The following is a 12,638-nucleotide window of genomic DNA, read 5'->3' as shown; positions in this document are numbered from 1 at the left end:
TACTGATTTCTTGGATGGCTAGAAGAACATCGATTCAGTTCCCAAAAATCTGTAAGAACAATTTTTGAGGATCTGTATTTTCCATTGTTATTCTCAAAGGGCTGTCATCATGACTATTTTGCTTTTCAGGTAAAGACTCCAACAGCAGGACTGTGGTACAGCAGCCTGTGTCTGACACATTGCAGCCAGGAGACTCTGTGAGCCTGCAGTGTACGATAGAGACTGGGAGCTGTGCAGGAGAACACAGTGTTTACTGGTTCAGACATGGATCAGGAGAATCCCTTCCTGGAGTCATTTACAGCCATGGAAACAGCAGTGATGAGTGTGAGAAGAGCCCTGAGGCTGGATCTCCTACACGGAGCTGCGTCTACAGCCTCCCCAAGGGGAACCTCAGCCTCTCCGATGCTGGGACTTACTACTGCGCTGTGGCCATGTGTGGGGAGATGCTGTTTGGGAACGGCACATAGCTGGATATAGATGGTAACACCCAGTGTGGGGAGATGCTGTTTGGGAACGGCACACAGCTGGATATAGATGGTAGCACCCAGTGTGGAGAGTATATCTGCTTCAAAGTTTTATTTAGCTTATTCTGCTATTAAGACATTTATTTCTTTTTTTAATGTAATGAATTTTCTAATTTAAGTGCTTAAATTAAATTACACAGATGTTAATTTAATAATTATCCATCCATCCATCCATTTTCCAAACCGCTTATCCTATTGGGTCGCGGGGGGTCCGGAGCCTAATTTAATAATTATTTCAAATATTAATATCCATCCATCCATCCATTTTCCAAACCGCTTATCCTATTGGGTCGCGGGGGGTCCGGAGCCTAATTTAATAATTATTTCAAATATTAATATAAATTGTTAAAATGCAAAATACTAGAAGTTCATGTTAAAAATGGACTATTTACAAAACAACTGCTGTAATGTGTTATCGATTTGATCTTTAACTAATGTAATGTAAGCAAATGGGAAATGTGTCTCTATATCATTATGCTGAAATCTATCTCTTTGTTACAGGCTTTCAGAAGCTGCTGGATCCTCTTCACTCTGGCTTGCTGATAGTTTTATCTTGCAGCATTATTCTGAACGTTGCTCTCATTTGTATAAGATGTAAACTGACCTGTACACACTGTGCAGGTACGCTGCCCGGCTTTATGCACTCAGAAGGACAAAATGTAGATTTTAACAAATTATAGAAATATAAAATTGTTTTATGATAGATAACATTTTCATATTAAAACCACTCTTGCAGGTAATACAGTTTTAAAATCCATTATTAAATCTCACCTTATTTATATAAACCTTTTTGTACTGTAAGATTTACATTTTTGTATTATATCTTTCATATTTTGCAAAATCTATTGAAATATACATGTTGCAATAAGTTGCATATCAATAACTTTTATTACCAAGATCTCCTTTATAGCAATTTTATTATATATGATATATGAGAACAAATGACACGTATCCAAACATGCACACTTAAATTGACAGAAGTCATTTTTACTTTCATTTTTGAGACAAAAAGGATGTTGATTGCTTGAAAATTCGGAATGTTATCTGACCACGGTATGATACCGTGCGAAATTAAATAATATATTGATGTGTTATATATTTTAAACAGATGAAAAGAACAGTGATATATCAAAAGTGGAATGGTCACGCAAGCAAGTATGTAATAAATATTTCAAATTACAAATCGTCAGTAAAACAAATGAACCTCAGACTGATTTCCATCCTGGGATCAGCATTTTAAGTGCTATTTGTGAAAATAGGTAATAGCAAACCGATTTGATCCATCCAATTCTGCCATCTTTGTCTCCACAGTGCCATGACGAGGACACACTGAATTACGCTGCCCTGAACCTTAAGAAGCCAAAACCCAGGAGACAGAAGAAAGACGGGAATAATGACACTCTGTATTCTGACCTCCGCTACAGAGATTATGAATAAAGATGCTTCTCATTCATGTCAGTCACACAGAGTGTTCAGGGTGTAGCTTTAATAATGTTCAGAGGAGGGCAGGGGAGCCAGTGCTTCTGAGACTGAATCACGGGATTTTACGGAGCACCGGTGCTGAGTTTGGTGTCAGTGTGTTTGGGGCGCATTTTTACTGGAAGTGCAAATGTTCAAGCCAGACTGGGGGCTGAGGGAGGGGGAGAGGGGAGCCACAGAGATTATTTCTTCATGGCATGGGGGGGAATAAGCGGCTTTAATGTTGTGGAAAGGCTGAGTTGCTGCAATCAGTTCTTTGATGTCACACATGCTTACTTGTCTCCCTTGTGTACCATGCTGAATGGTTTGGGGCAAACGCACAGGGACTGATCGATTATATTAAACAGATGAAAGAAACTGAATGAAAATTTCAAGTGTTCTTAAATTACGTTTTTCATTTAATTGTGTGTTCTGGATGTATTTTTGAGTATATACATGTACCTGTATATGTACCTGTATATATACCTGTGTCGTTAATAACGATGTGGATAATTAAGAAAGAGGAGTTTTGTTTCTTGCTCCCTGTCTTGTTACTTGGCTCACAAACATACACACACATAGACACACACACAAACATACACAGACACACAAACACACACACACATAGACACACACACACACAAACACACATGCACACATGCACACACACACACTGCTACGGCTCTGTAAGAACACTACCATGCTCTTTTGTGTGAGTGGGGTGGGGGGTGTTAAATAAGATGAAAATGACAATGGCTGTACTTTTGTTATGTCAGTTGTGTTTCTATAGTCATTGTATCATATTCCACAAGCTTTTTATTCTACAAGATGTACAAGCCAGTCAGTGTATTCAGTGGGGTGTTCAGGAGTCATTAGGTTCTGAAAAATGTCTTGCATTTAAAACATAATGTACTTTTGAATACTTAAGTATTTTTAGATGCAAATACTCCAGTACTTTAACTGAAGTAAAAAATTAACTGAAAAACTTTGAGTATTATTTGACGAGGAGTATCTATACTTAACTCAAGTAGTGAAGTTGTGTACTTTGTCCACCTCTGTCCAAAAGTGACATACAGCTGTAAGCTGTTTGGGTTTGTTTGTCTGCTGAGTGCTTCTCTGCAGTGCTGCAGATGTTTCCACTGGTTAGATGCAGCTCAGGAAGACTGACCCACTGACTGCACTGTGCTGGACTCACTTTGCAAAGAGTAAAAACCACACAGACAGAACAATATCTGCTTCTTGTAAGACCCTGTTTCCTCTCTACCTCACCCAGGTCACGCTTTCAAGTATTCAGCCTAAGTTATTTTATCCAAACAAGCCACCATTATTATTCATGCAGCTGGACATTTGACTGGAGCACATGATTGCTACATATCACTACTGTACATGGAACGGAATGTACAGTTTTCACAACAGAACTTTAGAAAAGCAAAATTCTCATCAGTCCACATCTCTAACCACCACACATCCTAGGGCTCCCATTTATAATGGTACATTTTTGTTTTATTCACATTCTTTTTCATCACACAGATAAACACCATCCATTAATCTTACAGCATGTATCCTGGTCAGGGTGATGGGGACGACACCACCTATATCGAGTGTGATTTAAGGCCAAGACCTTAAAAGGGAGAGTCAAGACTGAGGCTTGTTACAAGAGCAGTGGGGCACAAAACAACAAACAACATCATTATGAATGTAAAAGAAATGGATGTATATATAAATATAGGGTAATAATAGAAACAAAAAATAAGAATATATTACATACAGAGGAATATTATAGGAATATTAAAATTAACTTATACACAATCCTTAACTTATACACAATCCTATTGCATGTAACATTATTGCTCATGTGCCAGATATTAGCCTCCCAAAGGAAGCTGCCACACAGGGCATAATGCACTGGCTCAATGCAACACTGCACATCAGTGAATAAGGAGGAACAATATTGCAGATCAGCAGCAGATAGAAACTGTATCAGAAGACAGTGAACAGGGGAAAAGTTCAATGAATAAAAAAAGATTGTTATTGCCTTGTTATCAGCCTGCTCTCATCCATCTACTCTACAGTGCCAAGGGACGCTCCTCCCTGATGATGAGAGGAGTCTAAGCATGTGGACATTTGGGATAATGTGAGTTCAGAACTGGATGGTCAGCTGTACGACTTCCAGTCTGTAGGCAGACTCATCACCTTCAGTTATGATGGCAAACACAGTAGTATCACCTGCAAAATTCAGGATCTTCACTGGAGCAGCAGTGATTTGTGTAGAAATTGAAGAGAAGAGGGAGAGCACAGAGCCTGGAGGAGCTCAGTGCTGAGGGTCAGCGTGTCTGATGTGTGCTGTAAGCATACAGATGTCCTGCATTTGTGGAACATTTTGTTTGTGCTGCTGTTTATATGTGTTGTTGACGCTGCAGTCAGTAATTTTCCACTAGCAGTCTCACCTCTGCATTTTACAGGAAGACTGACCGACTGAGAGCAGGGTGTTTGTGTCTCTCTTCTCAGTGAGCGAAAACCACACAACCATCAGGTCCTCAGCTCAGGCCCACTGCTTCACTAGAAAAACCACAAAGGGTATTTTTATCTAAAAGTGGGTGAGCAAGTGAGATGTTATTGACAGCATGAATTTGTCTACTAACATTTTAAATTCAAACCTAAAAAGCAGTATGTCCAGGATGTCAGTAATTACATTTAGTCAGTATGAACAATTTGGGTGCAATAATATAGAATAATGTAGAATTTTGCATAATTCAGTTAATACCAGTAAGATACCGATCATTAACACTATAAGGTCATGTTGCTGAATCTCATTGTTAAAGTTAAATGAATCTACGCATTTTTATACACACAAGACTGTGCTTAGTTCATCTTTCAGTCAAAATCACACAGTGAGGCAAATCTGACCATCTTAATTGTTTTTGCTTGTGTGGAATGGCATCCCATGCAGGCCTGTGCTCTGTGCTTCCTGGGACAGGTCCCACCCTCTCCAGACCCCGATGAGAATTAGTAGTCGCTGGATAAAAGATTGACAAAAGATAAAAATACAAAAGTCATTCTTGCTGTCTAACCTCTGATTACTGCATGACATTTCTGATTTCTGATAACTGATAAGTAGAAAATATGTTTAGTCTCTTGCTTGGTGGTAAGAAAAAAGGAGAACCACAAAGAGCACAGTCATTTTCAAGGTTATTTCTCACTGGTCAGTGTGAAAGGCTGCGTCATTAATATAACGCCGGGCTCAGCACAGTGACTGCACCTGCGCTGCACTGTAGAACACAAGCCAGGCTGCAGACCATCAGCCCTGAAAGTTAAAACAGGACTCGTATGTGTGTCATGTGGTGTTTAATAAAAATTTACAGGACAGAACATAGTGGATTCAGTTTCCTTTGCTCTTACACTCCCAGTCCAAAGTGTGGCCACGACTGCTGTCAATGCATCTGTCTCTTTTTTCACCTTAATTTTTCACCTGTGTTATTCACCTTAATATCAAAAGGCTCCAAAGCAGTACAGTAATGCAGAACAAATATTGTAACTAACAAGGAAGTGGGGAGGTAATGGACAGAAGTGTTGGTTTTTGGTAACTCCACTCCTCTGACCTCCACTGTAATTTTAGGTTCCTTGGAACAATATTGTAAACCAGTCATCACACATCACACACATAAAGTCGACACCAACCTTAAGTTTGACACTCAGATAAGGTTAGTTGTCAAGTCAAGCTTTTTACAATTGAGGCAGTTGGCCAAAATAAAGCCAATTCTTTCTAGGCAGCACTTTGAGACAGTAATCCACTCTTTTGTCACTACTAGTTTGGACCACTGTAACGCCCTCTATGTTGGGGTTAGAGGCTCCACTATTGTTCACCTCCAGAAGGTTCAAAATGCTGCCGCACATGGAAATATGAGCATGTCTCCCCCATTTTAGCCTCACTCCACTGGCTGCCCGTACATTTTAGGATTCATTTTAAAATTCTGTTATTTGCTTTTAAAGCCCTCAGTGGTCTTGCTCCATCTGACCTCTGTGAGCTGCTTCACCCTTACACCCCCACCCGCTCTCTCAGGTCAGCTGATCAGCTGTTCCTGACGGTTCCTAAGACTCAGCGTGAGCTTAGAGGGGATCGAGCCTTTGCAGTCGCAGCTCCTAAAATGTGGAATGACTTGCCTTTTCACATTAGAGAGGAATCCCCTCTGTCCGTTTTTAAATCTCTTCTAATCTCTTCTCCTTCACCTTTGACACATTGTGAGATGTTAATTTTAATAGTAAATCTTATTTTAATCTTAGCCTTTTCTTTATTAATTAATTGATTTTTTTAAATTTTTATTAATGGCCTTTTACTCACATTGAATGTTTTGGTTTTTATTAAATTTCTTTTACTTCGTTTTTAAGTGTGTGAATGTTTTTATTTATTCCTTTGTGCAGCACTTTGGTCCATAAGGTTGTTTAAAGTGCTTTTCAAATAAAGAGCTGGATTGGATTACATTGGAAGATGGCTCAACAAATCTCTTTCACAGAATGTAAAATTCGACAGAGGGCGCAAGGTGACATTCTGTCAGGGGCCCAGAATTTTTAGCTACACCTCTGTGTTACTGTGTTTTTTTTGTTCTAGCCATCAATAACTCTGGAGTTGCTATATCGCCACCTGGTGGTGAAAAGATCAGACAAAAATATGTACACATGTTACCAACAGTTTGAAATTGAAGTGCAGAGTTAACAGGTTTAATTAATCGTCCCCACGGATGCCAGTCATGAAATTTGAGAATTGCAAATTAAAACACAGGAAAAAATCAGGAACACTACAAGATAAAATATTTAGCAAACACTCAATGTGCATCCAGGGTGACAAGGGACAACTGGAGGATGATATGACAATCTGACAGTGACATTCACAGCACTTTATATGTTGCCAAAAACAGAAAAGGGGATTAAAATCAAGAATCAGAAATCATGTATGAGGGTGGGGCTGCTTGGTGGTGCAGTGATTAGCACTGTTACCTCCCACCACTGGGACTCAGGTTCGAGTCTCCGCCTGGGTCACATGTGTGGGGAGTTTGCATGTTCTCTCTTGCTAAATTGGCCGTAGGAGTGCATGTGTGTGTGAATGGTGTGTGAATGTGCCTTGCAATGAGCTGCCCCCCCGTCCTGGGTTGTTCCCTGCCTCGTGCACAGATCCTGCCAGGATAGGCTCTGGACCCCCCGCGACCCAGTAGCATAAGCGGTTTAGACAATGGATGGATGTATGAGGGTGAGTCACAATGACGACAGCTGCTCTGTTGACTTGGTCCCAGGAGTCGTCAGCGTTGGTCTGCCGGGGCCCCCGTCCTGTCTGTGGAAGCACCCGTCTTGTTGGCTGTTCTCTCTGCCTGGGCCCCCTCTCCTGCTGCCTCACGTTTGGGTTGAAGTGGCTCCCCAGTGCTTCTGTAAAGCTCTTTGTGTATCTTAGAAAAGGGCTGTATAAATGTAACATTCATTCATTTATTCAAGGTCCCAGCCAGAAGAGTGCAGTACTACACTGTCCCCCACAGCCTGAATCAGCTGGATGTTATAGGATTAAGACACTTCCTGCATTAGGCCATTTACCCTCAGTGTATTTCCATACCCTGACAGGATGGATGACAATACTATGGCCCTAATTTTCAATACACAGTTTTCACAGGAGTCTCACCCTCATCCACATTCTCTGCATTCCTTATCTCATGCTTCTTTGCCACCCGCATCTCCTCTGCCTGCTTTGTCTCATTTTCCCACAATTGAAACACCGTCCAATTTGTCTCTGTTTTAGTTCTACCACATTAGTCCCTGAGCAACCAGTCTGATCCCGTTCCTCTAATTTCAGACGCATCTGGCTTATCTGATTGGGACTGAAGCTGCTGTTACTAGGAAAACCACATTCGTCCCACTGGGGCAGGTCTGACACCGCGTCCTTCCCATATGTCTCCCATAATTGTTGTACAGAATTTCAGCTGGAGTTCTTTCCCAGAAGCAAGTAATTTCACTTTAGCACCTGTTCAGTAAAAGTCAAGTAGGTCTTTAATGTTATTTTTAACTTTACACAGTTGAGTATAGTACAGTTACAAAAGAAACTGTTTCCCTCGGACCAAGGTGCTACTTAAATTAACAGAAGACTAACACATACCAACCTAGCAACATACTGTATGGTGCATAATGAGCAAAAACTGTGCAAACATTGCAGGACAGTGCAAAAAGAGAGGACAACTGACACCAACGAGCACAAACAGCACAGTAAACCCAGTACTGAGAAGGCGCAGTTTGGTTGTCCAATGAGGTAGCAATAAAAATAAATAAAAGTAACTGTAAACATGGCGACAATAAGATAAAAAATAGTAGTTAAATAATAAAGTGTGTTAATGAGTGTATGTGTGTGTGGTATCAGATTAGTCCCTGAGAGTTCAGTAGTCTGACGGCATGGGGGATAAAGCTGTTTGAGTCTGGCTGTAAAGGCCCGAATGCTCCGGGACCTATTTCCAGAAGGCAGGAGGGTGAAACGATAATGTGAGGGGTGGGTGGGGTCATCCACAATGGTGGTGGCTTTGCGGATGCAGTGTGTGGTGTGAATATCTGTGATGGAGGGGAGAGATATGTTAGGGTTATCTTCTTCTGAAGATGCGCTGGAAACAAACCAGTCTCTGAACACAGAACAACGCAGACAGCTGTGATGACGTTTTACTTGCTGCAAGGTGTAGGGAATCCACTTGCAGAGTCTCCGCAGTTTCAGCAAAATGATGGTTTATTGAACAGCAAAAATAATACAATGTAATACAGTGTAGAGACACACCGGGTACTGAAAGGCAGCTCAGATACAAATTGAAGACAGTTCTTCACCCCCCTTTATACCCAAAAAGGCCCTCCCCACCAAGGTGTTGTGTGTAGGTGTTGTGAGTGAATTTACATATAAAGAGTGACCCCCTGGAGTGTGAGGATCCTGAGACAGGGACGGGACAGGACAGGGTGGAGACTTTTATGATCATTGTAATTCAATTCTTATCACCTTATCTTATCCTTATCACCATAGTGGTGCCAACTGGAACCCCCATTCTCTCCCTGGCTTCCCCCATGATCATAAATTCCTAACATTGTCTGCATTCAAATGATCAACCAAGAACCTTGGGACATTTTTACCACTTTTCCTTACAAAGGGAAGCCCGGTCCTGACCTCGAGGTGTCAGCCTCTCAGTCGAACTCAGCCAACTTCGAAAGAGTAACTCCCCTCGCAGTGTCTTTTATTGAGGTACACAAACAGGATATGCAACTGACATTGAACATTGTTTGTCACCATATATGGGGTGGAAATATTCAAGCGACAGTTCTTGAGACGTGTTATTGCTCAATTAAGATCAAGCTGCGGCAGGGTGTTGTTTCTAAGCGTCTAGCAAAATGATGATAAAAAAAGTACATATTTCTCTAACACGATACTTCCAATGATTTTCTCACCTGTCATCACTATCTGTTGTAGGGACTTGTGATCTGAGGCGACACAGTTCTCAAAGCAGACCGTGATGCAGCTGCTCAGGGTGCTTTCAACAGTTCCCCAATATAGTGTGAGAATGGGAGATGGGCTTTTCTGAGCTTCCGTGGAGAGTAGAGGTGCTGCTGTGCTTTCCTTACTATGGAGCTGATGTTGAAGGACCTGGTGAGATTCTCCGCCAGATGGACAACAAGGAATCTGGTACTCTCTACGATCTCCACAGATGAGCCATCGATGTGCAGCAGAGAGTGGTCACTCTGTGTTTTGTGTTCTTCTAACGTCAACAACCATCTCTTTGGTCAACATTCAGAGACAGGTTGTTGGCTCTGCAGCAGTCCGATAGTCATCACACTTCCTCTTTGTATGCTGAGTCACCGTTTTTATTGATGAGACCCACAACAGTCTTGTCATCTGCCTGATGTTGATGATGGAATTCGAAATGTGCATTGCTGCTCAGTTGTGAGTCATCGGAGTTAACAGCAGTGGGCTGAGCATAAAGTCCTGGGTTCCTGCTACAGCGTCTGAGCAGTTGCCTTCGTCGCCCATAGCTCCTGCGCAGCCCGAGCAGCCGCCTCCGCTGCCCCCTGCGGCCCCAGAGCCCGAGCAGCCGCCGCCTGCTTTGCCCGTAGCTCCTGAGCAGCCGCCTCCGCTGCCCCCTGCGGCCCCAGAGCCCACGCCCGAGGCGCTCCCTCCGCCTCAAATGACTGTGCCCCCTGGGGCTCTTGTTCCTGGCCCCACTCCTGTCCCTGACCCAGCTCCAGACTTTCCTGCCCTAGTCCCCGAGGAGGTCCCGGACAGTCTGACCACCGTGTGTGCCACGCCCCCTGATTATCCACGTGTGCTTCCCTGATCGTACCCAGCTGTGTCCGATTATTTTCAATCAGTCCTGTCTATTTGAGTTCATGTCTTACTAGAGTTCAGTGTCCGTCATTGAAGTCCGTCTGCGTGAGATGTTTCCTGCACCCCGTGTTCCTAATAAATCCCCGTATCCTGCCTGCCTTGCCTGTTTCCTGCCCGTCCGCCGCTCCCGTTAAATGGCGATCGTGACACAAGGCACACGCACATCAAGTACCAATGCAGCAAATACAGATGAACAATTTAGGAGGAATACTAGTCAAAGGAAGGAAGAAAAGCAGCCCACCCTATCTCATGGTCACGGACACAAACATCAGGGAGTGTTATGAAGAAGACATCACACTTAACACCATTGGTTTTATGCAGTGAATTACACCAGAGAGAGTTTTTACATTCTAGCTGTGTTACGTAACATTCCTCAGCCTTCAGGTTTTTTCCACACAATGCACGACATGCAGGGGTGCCAAACAAAACAGCGGAACTGCAGTGTAGCCAATTATTTGTTTCAGTAGTTTTAAGAAAACTAGAACATAAAATGTTTGTTTTACTTAGTCCACAAAAGAGTTTTTACCTATCTTAGTGTATTTTACATCACATACACTCTCGGTCCGTTGTGGAGTCCATCCCACTGTAGTTGGAGAATGCTGCCATCAGTCGCTTGGTGTAGCACTCGCAGGATTTACCAGGCTCCTGTTTAAACTGATGCATCATGCCCCAGTCCATGCGCAGGAGGACCAGTCTCTGAAGGGCTGTCGCATGGTGAGGCCTGTTCTGCCTGGGGTCCAGCAGGTCACTGGCAATGTCCTTCAACTCACAGTGGGCTTGCGTTCATAGTGGGGTACCGCAGGGTTCGATTTTAGGACCACTATTGTTCCTAATTTACATAAATGATATGGATACCAATATATACAGTAAACTGGTGAAATTTGCAGATGACACCAAGGTGGGTGGTGTAGCAGATACTGAATTAGTGGCTCAGCAGCTACAGCGGGATCTTGATTTAATTAGTGACTGGGCCGATACCTGGCAGATGAAATTTAACGTCGATAAATATAAGGTACTCCATCTAGGGAGCAGAAATATAAAGTACAGGTATTTCATGGGTGTCACTGAAATAAAGGTAGCTGATCATGAGAAAGACCTTGGTGTGTATGTTGATGCTTCCATGTCCCATTCTCGCCAGTGTGGGGAAGCAATAAAAAAGGCCAATAGGATGTTGGGGTATATCTCCAGGTGTGTGGAGTTTAAGTCAAGGGAGGTAATGCTAAGATTATACAATTCCTTGGTGAGACCTCACCTAGAATATTGTGTGCAGGTTTGGTCACCATATCTTAAAAAGGACATTGTGGCCTTAGAAAAGGTGCAGCGTAGGGCCACAAAAATGATTCCTGGTCTTAGAGGAATGTCATACGAGGAACGGTTACTTGAGCTAAATCTGTTCAGTCTCAAGCAAAGGAGATTGAGGGGGGACATGATCCAGGTATATAAGATTCTAACAGGTTTGGATGCTGTTCAACCAAATAGTTACTTCAGCATTAGTTTAAATACACGAACTCGTGGCCATAGGTGGAAATTAGCGGGAGAACATTTCAAGCTGGATTTAAGGAAGCACTTCTTTACGCAGCGTGTAGAGTATGGAATAGTCTTCCTGATAATGTAGTGCAAGCTGAATCCTTGGGTTCCTTTAAATCAGAGCTAGATAAGATTTTAACGACTCTGAGCTATTAGTTTAGTTCTCCCCAAGCGAGCTTGATGGGCCGAATGGCCTCGTCTCGTTTGTATAGTTCTTATGTTCTTATGTTCAACTCCTTCATCTACAGTGTCAGATGAGCAAACCTTATCTCCCCCTTGAGGATTTGGACATACCAACATAGGGGCAAGAATTTCTGCTACCTCGTCCTGCTGCCTGAGTGTTTCGCCACGGCACTTCTTCACCGAGAAGGAGGTAGAGTCGGGTGCTGAATGGTTATGATCCTCGTCTGCAGGGGGGAGAGGGGAAGGGGCAGGGGAACCACTGGCTACTCCTCCCTCGGTGGCATAAGGAGGAAGCTGCTGTTTGGGCAGCAATGCTTGGGCAGGAGCCACACAGTTTATTTCTGGGTATCTAATTAGCGGACACCATTAGGTCCCTTCAGGGGCTCCACAGACAAACTCATTGACAAAATAGAATTGTCACAGAAAAATTCTTTGTCACATGCTCAGTCGACATGGACTGTGTGCTATTTACATATTTTTGGCACAAACGAAATCTCATATGCATATCGATGTATCTTTCGCACAAGTGGACCTCCATCACTTTAAAGAGGGTAAACTCTGAT

At 42.8% G+C, this 12,638-nt stretch overlaps 1 long non-coding RNA gene across 1 annotated transcript in view; it reads left to right on the top strand.

Moving 5' to 3' along the window:
• The first annotated feature begins 455 nt into the window (after positions 1 to 455).
• Positions 456 to 12,638, top strand: part of LOC125728313 (uncharacterized) — a 71,771-nt gene continuing 59,588 nt past the window's right edge. Inside the window, exon 1 of the long non-coding RNA XR_007389022.1 lies at positions 456 to 480. This is a non-coding gene — a long non-coding RNA (uncharacterized LOC125728313). The remainder of the gene's footprint in view (positions 481 to 12,638) is intronic.

Source organism: Brienomyrus brachyistius, unplaced genomic scaffold (genome assembly GCF_023856365.1).
Source record: "Brienomyrus brachyistius isolate T26 unplaced genomic scaffold, BBRACH_0.4 scaffold229, whole genome shotgun sequence".
NCBI lineage: Eukaryota > Metazoa > Chordata > Actinopteri > Osteoglossiformes > Mormyridae > Brienomyrus > Brienomyrus brachyistius.
This window is presented reverse-complemented; position numbering and strand designations above follow the sequence as displayed.